The sequence below is a fragment of the Amblyomma mixtum genome, chromosome 2 (genome assembly GCF_055824585.1).
Source record: "Amblyomma mixtum isolate Tamu chromosome 2, ASM5582458v1, whole genome shotgun sequence".
NCBI lineage: Eukaryota > Metazoa > Arthropoda > Arachnida > Ixodida > Ixodidae > Amblyomma > Amblyomma mixtum.
In genome coordinates this window covers 109,189,861-109,203,488 of record NC_143013.1, presented here as the reverse complement: position 1 = coordinate 109,203,488, position 13,628 = coordinate 109,189,861, and the positions used below count along the sequence as shown (strand labels likewise).

General features: G+C 48.0%; 1 protein-coding gene across 3 annotated transcripts in view; it reads left to right on the top strand.

Moving 5' to 3' along the window:
* Positions 1–13,628, top strand: part of LOC149360527 (uncharacterized) — a 343,557-nt gene that overhangs the window by 6,684 nt on the left and 323,245 nt on the right. The gene's annotated exons all lie outside the window — the stretch shown is intronic.

The following is a 13,628-nucleotide window of genomic DNA, read 5'->3' as shown; positions in this document are numbered from 1 at the left end:
GCGCGCTGGCCGTGCAGATGCGTCCGCCGCACGCAGTGCCAGCGTCCGGGTGTTAAACACGGGCCGGATTCTCGCGTCATTGGCTTCTCCCGACCAGTTGGCTTCGTGTCGCTAGATTTCCCGGTGCTTGCGGCTGGTAACCATGATGCAGCTCAGCATGAGTGTTTGCAAGTCACCAGCGCGAGCCGCTGTTTGCTGGGCGGCTGTAGGCTGTTCAGTGGCGGGTTCGTCGACGCTTTCGTTGCTGCCTACCACGCAGTAGCGGGGCAGCTGCGTCGTGCCATTCCGTTAGAATAGCACTGCTGAAGCACTAACGCGGGTCTGTAGGCGGCTTCGGGCGGCTCGAGTCGCACAGCCCGGCGCACTTTGCTGATGGTGGTGGTGCTAGTGACATCATCAAGTGGAGGCCAAGTTCGAAGCTGAGCACTTCGACCGTCGTGGATACCAGGTAAGCGACTGGCTGATTCTTGCGCAGGGGCATGGGTACAGTGCAATTTACTTAGGATGGCAGGCTCATCTGTAATGCGCTCCTCGTCCTCGGTGCCAACGTTCGTTGATGAAATTACAGGCTTTGTGCCTGTGAGCGAGTACGACGAATCGACTCCTGCGTCGAAGGCATAGTCGTTAATTATACGCACCAATGGTTATTCGGAGTTGTCGAATAGGGCGACTCTATCCGCATGCGTTTAGCGTTAGGGGAACGGGTTCACGTTTTCTGTCTATAGACTAGGGTCGCGGATGGACGCTTTGCGTTGCTTGAATGCAGCGCCATGACGCGGGAAAGAGAAGCTTTCAGAACAAAGCAGTTAATATATATGCTGTATTTTTGCATTTTATAAATAAAATTACGTGTAAACTGTTGTAGCTTCCAATTACTACGTAGGAAATGTGAAAAATGATGCAAATACTTTTTCCAGAAATTAGGTATAGATTTGCATACAATTTCTGTACGAACCCTACGCAAACATTTCATTACCAATCCTTGCTTACAATAACAACTAAAAGTGTTATCTTGCCTTTTGTTATTTACCTCTTGTGACTATCAAGTATGCGTGCATTAATTTTGAATATTGTGCTTTCTGCTAGTTTTTTTGTTGTTGTGGTTGTTCTACCGTTGCCTGCTTTGTAGGGAGGCCGCGGACTTCAGTCAAGTCGCTTGTTCTCAAGCGGCTTTTATCCGTAGTCTCCCCCATCATTGATGGAAATAAGTTATTATTATAATGCGGACATGTTCAATCCGAGCCAAGACTACCCATACAGGAAGTTGCCGTTGCCTCCGTGAGCGTGCCTTGCGTTGTTTTTGTACATAAGTTCTGCGCTCGCTTTGGCGCGAGCTGTACAAGAAATGCTTTTCACATTTTTTTATTGTTAGCCACTTGCGGAACTCGGTGGAACCCACAACTGTAACTCTCGCAAATGTAGTGTGAATTCTCAATTCTGTTTACGTCCGTTGCGAGTAAATTATACTTCGTAAATAAGAAAAGTGTGCTACCGGGACGCAAATTCTTGTGACCCCTTTTTGGTACCAAAATTGCAAGCCTGTTCGTGGAGATCAGTGGTTCGAACCACCCGCGCTTTCTGATGTCAATCGACGCGTACCCGCTGAGCCTAGCGGCTCTGTAAACACCGAAGCAATCAGAAAATTTGGCGTGTTTTGTCGTTAAACTTTTGTGGTTCAGGATACTTCACCCAAAGCGAAAGCCTCGTGGGCCTTTAGTTTGCCGTGAGCGTGAGCCACAGAGTAGCGGCAAGGAAGAATCGGCGATGAAGCGAGCGGCCCCGCTTCGACAGGCGCCACCATGTTGACCGAACGTAAAGCGGCTTTGGGGCGCACGCTATTTCGCCGATTTCGCGTCGCCCGCTCACCCAAACACCCGAGGGCTGTTAGCGTTCTGCGCATGCGCAGTAGCGTCCCGCTATTCCCCTATGCCCCAATATATCCTCGCTACGGCCCGTTTGGCCGCGCGACGGGAAGCGCTGTGTTAGTGCCGCCACCGCTTTTGCCTACGCGGGACTACGCTCATATTTTTAGTGCTTCAAAAGTGGGAACGCTGCAGTGATAACCGAGTATACTGGATGAATCGTCGATTCAGTTGGCGAGTTGCGTTCCGCGTCGAGAGGATCGGCGTTCGGGCGACACTACTACGGTCTACAACAACTTCCCGGTTGTAATAAAGACGATCGGTCGCGAGCGCCCACAGTTGTCGATGGTAAACACTTTGCACGGTGTCTTAAATGGCCCATATTGTTGCTTTATTGGGCGCCGCGCACCGGTTCAGATTGAAAATCTTCGCAATGCACCAGGAAATGCTTTCGCCGCCAAGGCTGCGGTACAGTGTTCGGCTGTTTTGATGGAAGTCGCACGCGGTTGGCATTTGGGTCACAGCAAAAACGAGAAAGTCTAGGTTTGGTTTATGGGGTAAACGTGCCAAAGCGACTGAGGCTATGAGGGACGCCGTAGTGAAGGGCTCCGGAAATTTAGACCACCTGGGGTTCTTTAACGTGCACTGACATCGCACAGTACACGGGCCTCTAGAATTTCGCCTCCATCGGAATTCGACTGGCCACGTGGCGCACTATCTGCCTCACATATCTCGGTGGACACCTGAACCGCGCCATAAGACAAGGGAGGAAGGTGGGAGTGAAAGAAGAAAGAGAGAAAGAGGTGCTGTAGTGGAGGCCTCCTGGGGATCTTTCATCTGCACTGACATCGTACAGCACACGGATGCCTTTCGCGTTCCGTTCCATCGAAACGCGGCAGCCGCTGTCGAACCCGGCTACTCCGGCTCGGTAGACGAGCGCCTTAACTTGGTGCTGCGTATGACATCGTGCCAGTGCTGACGCGGCCGCGCTTGAGGTCATATTGTTTCCTGCGTTCATCATATGCTTGAAATACCGGACATGCGGCTGCTGGGTGCATGAATGCGTCTGAAAGCTTCCAGGGTACAATGTTAGTACAAAGCCTGGAGTATAGAGCAGTGGGGAAAGCGGTGCCTTTATGAAGTTCACAGACTGCAGTGTGGAGGGCGCTAGCGTAGGACTGTCTGCCGACGTTTCTCGTTCGACAGTGGTCGTGCCCTGTCGCGTAAGGTTTTTCAGTTCTCGAGCAGACATGTAAAATAACTTTCTGGGGCACGTGTCTGCTTACGTGCTGTGAATGCGAAATCCTTAATGCCCTGCGTTTATTAGAGAGTGTTCTGCTGCTATCATGTCCAACGTGCTCCGACAAAAATTCTCAAAATTGGAAAATTAAAAGACATCGTTCTGAAAATATTGATCGTCCGTACTTCCATTCTTCTGAAGTGTAGCGAAATTTGTTTGAAAGGGTTTCCATTGGTCGCATCGAACAGTTAAGACTGCCATAGAAAACTAGTGGGGAACGCTTTTGATGATAGCAATAACGTTAATAGAAAAAAGATTCAAGACTGCCGTCATGTTATCTGCGGATATATTGATCGATATGATCTTACAGCATATGAAAAAATTGGTTCATCACTGGTTTCCCGCTCAAGAATGCTTTTGGTAGCATTTTTTTGCGCTTCTTAGCTTTCGCTGGCCACCACACCAGACACCGTTCCGAGCTGTGTGCTGAGAAGCCACGAAACCGCTGTTACAGCATCATTTCTGGAAGCATTTCAGAGATGTACTATTTATTTATTTATTTTTCATGTACCCTCAGGGCCAGAGGAATTATAGAGGGGAGTGGTTACATAAACTTCAAGAGAAAAAAAATGCGCAGTGCCGCAAACTAATTAGTAATACAGAAATGATGGCTCCTAGTTATAGAATACTAACTGTTGAGTTCTTGGTGCGCTGGTTAATAGAATATAATACATTACATACAGCGCAGCAATACAGTGAAGAAAAATAATCAAAGAACAAAAAGAAAAAAAAATAGATGCTCCTACTTATACAGCGTTTTCTAATGCTGTCTTGAAGCGTTGGTTGTCAGTAATTGTAGCGGTTGAGGCAGAAAGGTGATTCCACTAAGCAGCTGTGCGCGGAAGGAATAACTGAAACATGACATTGGTTTTGCAAAATGGAATTCCGACTTCGCTATTTTGCCGCGATACTACTGCGTGCCGCGGTACTACTACTAGCCTTGATGAAATGTATTGGGGAGGGGAGATCAGTTCGTCACGAAAGGAAGGATGATGAAATATCTTGTGAAAAAGTGAAAGTCTAAGGGCTTTACGGCGACAAAAGTGGTATAAGCTCCCAAAGCATCGCCGGGTGGCGCTGCTGCGCCTGATGTGCAGCGCCATCTATGGGAGAAAAGTAAAAACTGGGGCGCTGTTCGCTGCTCGGGCTGCTTTCACCACGCTTCTTTGCACGCGCGCTTTCTTGCACGTGCACGCGCCCACGATGTCGCAATGTATCGCCTGCATGAGCCGCAATAAGATTCTTCAGACTGACGCGCAATTCCGCAGTGCAAACTTAATTAAAGGGGGGAAACTGATTAGTCGCGTCTACTGTGTGGAGCAGACAATCGACGACGAGGAGGCCCATTAGACTTTAAAATGCATAACGTCGTACTGTATGATATGTAACTAGAGGTAAGTCCACTGTATAATTATATGCTCGAAATATGCGAAGTACTATCAGGTCTGCGAAATAAAGCGAGACACTTGTTGATCGTAGTTGTCAGTTGCATGCGATGCGCAGGGCGATCCACTTACGTGTGAATCTAAAGGACATGCGACCAGACGACAGTTCGTCAACATTCTACTCCACCTTGGGGGATTCCCCTAAAGATTTGACCACCATTGTTCACACTTGCAAGTGGGACCTGCGGGTCGCCTTCCCGCTTGAAACGAAAGCTCTCCGGAATAACATTGCTTGCGCTCTTTCGAGAATTTCGTCTGCTTTGACCGCGTCTCCTGCACTCGCGCTCGGTGCGATTCGCAATGCACTACGGCGACCAGGAGGATGTCGTGACGGTATTGATGTGCACCGCAGTCGTACAAGCGTCATGATAGCGGCAGCGGCGCGGTTCTCAGGGCCGGCCTCCCGGCCTGTTTGTCTGCCGCCGCCGTCAGAAAAATACGCTAATATTGTTTGTTCGCTTTCATACCAAGCCCTGGAGTAGAACAACGTCAAAAATGAATCATTTTTTAAGATCGTTGGCCAATACCAAGCAGCTGGTAGAAGTGATAACTGCGATACAAGCATATTTCTTTCCCAAAGCCGCTTTGCTGATGCCCAGTGCTGTTCGCCTGTTGTCACCTGGCTCCGCTGTTAAATGCATCACGGAAATCGATCACGTCTTTGTTTTATTATGTGATGAGGAACATAGCAAAACGGTGACTCGAGTAGCACCTTTATTACAGCGCTGGCCAGTTCCGAAGTGCCCTCAGCTGCGCAGCATCGATGCGAAACGGTTATGCTTAGCGACGACTACGGCAGCCAGTGAGCAGCGCAGTTCGTCGCCCGGCGTGTCTACGGGCGACGTCGTTGCCGAAAGCTCGACTGTCCGCGGGCGGCGTCATTGCCGAAAGCTCGACTGTCTCGCCGATTGGTTCAGCGGTTTGCGACTCGCAGTGGCAAGGCTGGAAAATCGAGCAGCGAGCGACTTGCCTGCGCGTCGTCTGCCACTTTTTTCGGGCACGGTAGGGACAGACTCACTGGCTCTCCGAAGAGCGCTGCCGCATACTCGCGTGTTCGCGTTAAGAGTGGATCACCGTGTACATACGCTTTGGTTTTTGCATTACGGCCTGCGTACTACCTCCTTTTTGCTTCGCCAAGACAGCGGCTGTCAGCGCGAAGATCGCGCCTAGCGCGACTCTCCCGTCGTACGTGCATACAAAGCTAGCAGGGCGTCTGCTGCGGCGGCGCCCCTACTTTCCGCTGCTCGCCGCTGCGGCGCTGGTGTCGCGCTCCCAAACTTGAGCTTGGGTTCCCTATACTCCACGCGGCGGGAGCCGGAGCAACGGAAAACTGCGGCATTTTGGCGAGCTAAGGCACGAAACATTGAAACAAGCCAAGCGACATGCTTACTGATCATAAAGGTCACGCATTGGCTGTCTCGATCCCAGATACCGCCTGTAGATGGCGTTGCTCCGGCTCCCGCTGCGTGGAGTATACCACTTTTTTCCCAGATAGGTCATGACACACGCACAGGTGGTTGTCTTTAAGGAAACTTCATTTATTCATAAATCACATCCCAAGTTTTGAATTACTTAATGTTTATTTTTAGATCCCACAAATTCATGTCTCTTTCTATGATGACGATTTCGTCGGTCTAAGGATGCAGGTCTTCTGGCCACATTCCCTCTCTACCCAGTGGTGGTGGTACCGGGTTAATGGATATGGGCATGAGTTTGGGGTCGGTCAAGTAGCATCGCATTTATTTGATGTCCTGAATTGCATTTTCGGCGTGGAACCCTAAGTCTATCCAGTGTTTGACACGTCGTAGCCGTATATGGGGGTTACCAGCTTAATTCGGAGACAGCGTTGCATCCTTGTTAGGAATTTGGTATTGACGTTCTGGTTGAAATCATCGAATATGATGAAAGCTCGGTTAAGTTACTGATATGGCATGTTGCGGACCACGAATGATTCAGGAACGCCTTCAGTCATGTTTGGCGCCAAGTAGGTGCACATGTGACCATGCGTTCTGCCGAGAGACGTATAGCGCACATTTCACCGATGTCGAAGGTTCCGTCGAGGTCGAAGGGTGTTGCACCCACTGGCTTTGATGTAGATGGTGACTCCGGCTACTGCGTAGTAGGGACGTCGAGCGCCACACACGCAGCGGCAGCCAGCCAGTTCCATTGGATCCGAATGGTACATCCACGTGTCCGTTAAGCAGAGGAAATGGGCTTAACTGATGTGTCACGGAAGATACGGCGACAGGTCACTAACCAGCAGAATACGGCAGCTAGCCAGCGCGAGACACTTCAACGTCGTCGCTTTTCATGCGCCACCTGAGAGCACTCGGTGGCATTACTCTCCCTTCCAAAGAAAAAAAAAAACATATATAAAAGCGGGGCAGGAGCACGAGCGATGGAATGGAAGAAAAAAGAACAGCAGAAGCGCAGAAAAATGGATAAGGCATGTGGGCGAAGGTGTCCCGCGCGACAACCAGACGAGCACAGAGCGTACTGCCCTCTACCGCGTGAAATCAAAGCCACCTAGACTACTCAAGGCCTCTCCGCTTGCTCCGTGACGTCACGCTAGTTGTCCGACCTCCGCTCGGGACTGCGGGGGTTCGCCCGCAGTTTTAAGCGCACTTTTTCACTATCCGAGGTACAATGGCTTTAGAAGTGAGTCAATAAATATGGATTAGCGACTAAACAACAGCTTTTTAACCGCGAGCATAATTTTGCTAAATATCTTCCTTATTAATTTATAATTTATGCTATCTTTCGTGGCCCTTACAATATACTTCGTATTGGAGCTAAGTGCTTCGTTTTTATAGCTGCATGATAATACTTGTGACAGAGCATTGCATAGCTATAGTTCCTGCTCTTCAGTTCATCGTATTTAGTTCATATTAACTTCAAAATATTTTTTTCCTAGACAGAAAAGCAGTAGAATGAAGCAGAATGCATGACATGCAGTACCTGCTACATCTCATGCATTCGGTTGCTTTTTAAATAAATGTACGTTTTTTTTGTTATGTTCGAAAGCGGATGGCGTGTTAGACATTAAAATAAACAAAATGAATGAAGTCATGCAAAACAGTAACATGATTACTTTATGGACATTTTATTGGTCAGAGTGCTCTGCATTAAAATATTTCAATTCTTTAATTTTTTTTAGTTTCCTGGCAACTGCCTTCTTCTGACTGCTGTTCTGAATGGCGTCATCCTTCAATTTACAAAAATTTACATTTTCCCGACGTGCCCTCATGAAGGTGTAGAAGGAAGATATGATGGGCAATTGGGGAACACGGAAGGCACTGCACCCTTTTGAAGTTGAACACGATCGCGGTTGAGCTCTATGGTTCTTCCTGTTTGTTTATCATCATGTGAGAGCTTGGTGATGAAGTCTTGCTTATGGAAATGGAGCTCGCATACCTGCATGAGAAAGCTTAATTATTTACATCCGGTTCTCCCGAAACTATTCTTCAACAACTTTTAAAGTTACAGAAGGTTTTTACTTTCTACCTTGGAATGTACGGTTGGAGTAAAATCCTTGCGAGGAACTGCTCTCATCCAAGCTTTTCTGTGAGCTTCATCTTAGGAAAAACCAAACACTCTAAGTTTGGGCCACCAACATAATTTCCGCGGCACCCCGGCACACAGCAACGGCCCATGTTGCAGCGATTACAAATGTGCTTTTCTTTAGCACCACATCATGATTTCAACGTGCACAAGCCAGGAGAATACGGTATGACGCACTGCAGCTCGAAAACCTAGAAGCCGGAAAAGAGAAATGTCAGCACGTTCGCTGCCTAACCTAACCACAGGCCTGCGTTTCTATGAGCCTGTGCTGTGTTTCACCGAACTCTCACCGTCGTTGACGGTCGGACCGGTCGGGCGGGTCGGGCAACTAGTGTGACGTAGGCCCCTGTGGAGAGGAGGAGCGAACAGGCCTTGTCTAGTCTAGGTGGCTTTGGTGAAATACGGTTTCATGCGGACTACTTGCACGACCTCAGAGCGGGCTGGTCGACGCTGAGGCTGCACAGTCGTGTCTGGAAGAACTTCGTAGGTCACTTCTGTGGCACGGCGCAATACTCTGTAAGGTCCAAAGTAACGGTAAATCAGTTTTTCAGACAAGCCTGGGAGGCATACCGGTGTACACACTCAAACTTGGTCCCCGGGATGGTATTTGTCGTGCCGATGACGGAGGTTGTAGTGGCGCGCATCCGTGGCTTGCTGCCGCTGAGTGTGAATACGGGCAAATTGACGTGCTTCCTCGGCGCGCTGAGCGAATTGGTCGCCGTCTGGCGTGAGCGGGTCGTCATCAGAGCATCATGGAAGCACGGCATCCAGCTTCGTCTGAACGTCACGCCCGTAGACCAGACGAAATGGTGTAAAGCGGGTCGTCACCTGGGTGGCCGTGTTTTAAGCGTATGTGACGTACGGGAGAATCTCGTCCCAGGTTTTGTGCTGCGAGTCTGTGTATATTTCGATCATGTCGGCGATTGTTGTGTTGAGTCTCTCTGTGAGCCCGTTCGTCTGTAGGTGATAGATAGGCAGTGGTTTTGCGATGGCTCGTGTGACTGAGCTCGAACACGTCGCGCATGAGCTGTGCCGTAAACGCCGTACCTCGATCATTAATTACGTGGGATGGTGCGCGATGACGCAGTACGATTTGCTGCATAAAAAATTGGGCGATCTCTGATGACGTGCCGCGCTGCACCGCCTTAGTTTCCGCATACCTTCTTAAATAGTCGGTCGCGCCTGTGATTCATTTATGACCGGCCGGTGACACAGGGAATGGGCCTAGAAGATCGATGCCGACGTGATCAAACGGCGTCCGAGGCGGTTCAATAGGTTGGAGCAAACTCGCTGACTTGAGAGGGGGCGCCTTACGACATTGGCACTTGCGGCAGCCACTGACGTAACGTTGGAGAAAGGTTGGGCCAATAATACGCCTCGCGCACGCGTGCAAAAGTGCGGGGAAAGCTCAAGTGGCCGGAGGTGAGCTCATCGTGACAAGCAAGAAAGATATCGGCATGTTGGTCTGCCGGAACGACGAGGAGGTGCGCTCAGTCAACACTGCTGCAGTTTTTCTTAAAATGCCGTTCCGAAGGCAGAAGACCGGCAGGTTCCTAGAAAATTGTCGAGGTACGTCAGAGGCTCCACCCTCCAGGTAATAAATAATAGGTCGCAGGTCTGGGTCAGCTCTCGCTGTAGGGTCATTAAGTCTAAGTCGCTGACAACTCCAAGAAAACCACTCTCGTCCTCCATGCTATCATTGGCTAACCCGACGGGTGCGCGACAGAGTGCGTCAGCGTCTTCATGCGTCTGGCCAGATTTATGCGTCGATGTGGACTTCGGTGCCAGGCTCTTCATCAAAGTGCGCAATAACAGGTGTCATCTGCGCACCTCGGCAAAAGCCTCCTGTTGCTCCGCGGCCCACACGAACTGTGTATCATCGCGCGTGAGGTGGTACAGGGGTGCGGCAATCTTTGAAAAGTCGGCGATGAAGCGGCTTTAGCATGCGCACAGACCCCTTATACCCTTTTATTCGTCTTCTGAGAAAAGGTAAAAAACATAAAAGAAAGAGAGAGGGTGCCCGGACCAGCAAAGCTTTTTCCAGGCTTAACGCCAATTCAAGAAAATGAAAAAGTAAATGTGCCAGAGAAGAAGAAAAAAATTAAAGCGAAATACAGAGCAGTAAAAAAAAAACTCGACAGAAGAGAAAACAAAAGGTTCATCACAGTAAAAGTTAGTCACAGGCAGATATCCAAAACACAGCATGCAGTCCGCGGAATAAATAATAAAAATAAAAAAGAAAAAACGAAGTCACTGCAAAGTCATGGTCACAGGAACAGTCTAAACAAAGCACTGAGTGCCGGCCACAAAGGAACTCAGAAAAATAAAAACGTAATCAAAACAAAACAAGACAAAACCAAAGGCACAGTCACACAGTCAAAGACACAGTCACGGTCACACAGTCAAGGACGTAGTCACAGTCACAGTCAAGCACAGTAAGCACGCCATTACGAAAGCGCCTATGCCCAATAAAAGAGCAAGGGGCCCTCCTCTGTGCAGAGCTCGGGGAAGAGAAGTTAAAGGACAGAGAGAAATCAGCGTGAATAATTAGGAATTGTACCACTTATGAGGTGAACCTTTTGAAGGAGAAGAGCCCAAGCAGCAGGGTCTCAGAGATGGGAGGGATAGACAGATGGTGTGATGTCCGATGAGCAAAGAGATTTTAAACGAGAAACTAAAGGAGCAGTAACGGAACAATCCCGGAAGTAATGACGGAGGTATTCACAACCTGCCACAGGAACAAGTTGAAGACGGAGACAGGCCAAAGTTTTTAAAGAAGAATGGAAATCTACCATGCCCAGTAAGTAATCTAATAAGAGGATTCCTGGGTAGACGAATAGTGGGAATATTAAGTGTCTCAAGGATCGAATTGAATAATTCAGTGACACCGTTATTCTCGTGTCAAACAATGCTTCATAAAAGAAGTGAATAATGATGTAAACGGGAACGCACGCAATAACGTGAAAGGGTAGAAGTGTGTAAACTTCCAAGCTGTCCGGCACTACCAGCAGCTTGGTCGGCTAACTCGTTACCGAAAATTCCGGAATGACCCCGGATATGAAATAAAAGAAATGGGGTGAGAGAAGACAAATGATAGAGATCTTTCTTAATGGCGAAAATAGTCGGTTTCTAGCACGTAACTGAAGACAGGGCAGAAAGCAGAGGTAGAGAATCAGTGTAAAAATGAACAGGCGTAGAGGGAGGTTGCGAATAACATAAAGAACAGCAGAATGAAAGGCTACAAGGTCAGTGGCATAGGCGCTAGAGGGTGGTTCTAAAGAGAGACGATGAACGTATACGATATTTTGTGGTGAGCTAAGAACAACACATGCAACACACGCTGAGCGAGGAGTGAAGGACCATCAGTTTAAATATGCAGGGCACATTGACAAGGAAACGATACAACTTCCTGAGAACTAAGTTAACAAAAGATAGTTTGAATTTCAATGAAGGATAATCGGACCAAGGATTAAATAAAGGTTGAATTTGAGAGGGGTCATAAAGAGTATTGCCGTACACTACGGATTGGCGTAACGTGAAAAGCATAAACTCTGCGCATAACTGGTCTATATAAATATGAAAAGGGAGACCGTTTGCAAGAACATGAAGAGCAGCGGTTCGCGTAGTACTATAGGCACCAGTAAGAGCCAGAAGGGGAATTCGTTGAAGCGATAAAATGCGATCTTTTTGTCTGGAAAGGGGGCAATCAAACCACCTAGCTGGGGCGGCATAGGTAATTGCAGGAAGAATAACCTGATGATAAATTTGGCGCATATGAGGAGAAACACGAAAATGGAAATGGAACCAATTCAGGAGCTTGGTGGTAGATGCAAGAATTTTCGTTTGTAAATGGTTAAAATGGGGAATAAAGCTTCAGTGCGAGTCAAAGACAACACCTAATAATTGAATACTCGGTTCACACTTGTGACTGTAAGCGTCTAGTCGAATAGTCGGCTTACGCTTGTATAACGCCGGGACTTCATTAAAAAACAAACCATAGGAGCACTTTTCTGAGTTTAACTGAACGCGAGATGTGGTACACAAGTTTTGGATTAAAGTTAAAACATTTGAGCCCAGCGTTGACAACTCGGGGCTAGTTTTGCCAGGGATGAGTATAATGATGTGTCATCTGCATATGTTTGAATGTGTATAGGTGAGGGGACAGGAAGGTTTAGGAGATTATGTAGCAAAATGTTCCAAAGCAACGGCGAAAGTGGTGAACCCTGCGGACTGCCGAGGGAAGAAGGCACAGAAAGAGTACACGAAGGAGGCTGATGGGTCAAATGGCGGTTATGAAGGAAAGACGCCAGAAGGGAATATAGATTTCGAGGACAACGATGTTTTCGTGAAAAAATTTAAAACCAGAGTGTGCCAAACACTATCAAATGCTCCTCTGAAGTCCAGAGAAATTAGACCCACGGGAATTTTTTGTTGTTTATAACTTTGCAAGAACTCCCGCAAATGATATAGAACCTGAACAGAACTGCGGCCATGCGTGAAACCATAAGGATTTCTATGAAGCAGTTTATTATGAGGCAGGAAGTAATGCAGCCGACCATATAGTAAACGCTCGAGAAATTTACCGAAAGAAGAAATAATACAGATCGGTCGGTAAGAATTCGGAAGGTGCTTTGGTCTATTGGGTTTGGGAATAAAAGTAATTCTGCCAATTCTCCAGGTCTGAGGAAAGTAACCCAAGTGCAAGGGAGAATTAAAGAGGGAGACGAAAAACAAGGGGTGAGCGTTAAACAAGGCGACAACAAAACGGGGAGAGATAAGAACAGGCCCTGGAGAAGACGACAAATCTAATGAATTGAAGACAGCTTCGATCTCCTGAGCAGTGAACGGTAAATCTTGAAATGAGTTATTGTAAGGCTGGGCAGTAATGTCCCCAACATGAGTATGAAAAGGGAGATCGTGGGAAGAATCATCTGTAGCGGCGTGAGTACGAAGGAGCAACTGTATGGCGTCAGGAAGCGTTTCAGTGTATGTGCCATCAATGTACTGTAGAGGAGGGATAATGGAAGGGCACCTGAGCATGTTTATATGGCTTACCAAAGAGATATTTACGCGTAGCTGTCGAGCATATCTCTTTTATACAACTATCATGTGTGGTTCTGATGTTAGAGCAATACTTTGCAAGAGCTTTATAATAAATTGAACGGTGAAGTATTCTCAGCTGTGGGTCTGAAATGCGTTGGAAACGGCGACGGAGAGCGCGCACACGGCAGCCCTCCAGGCTCAAATCAGCCGTCCACCAAATGGAACCCTCGGGCAACTTTGGTTTGACCAAACGAAAGTTTTTCGTGTAAAGTGTCATGAAGGTGGTGTTAAATTTAGGGAGGACATGATCAAGAGCACGCTCCGAATGAAACTGATGATTGTAAAAAATTTTAACCAAGGCAGAGAAGTTAATTGGGAAATTAAATGACTGGAGCTGGCTCTGGTGAGCCGCTTGAA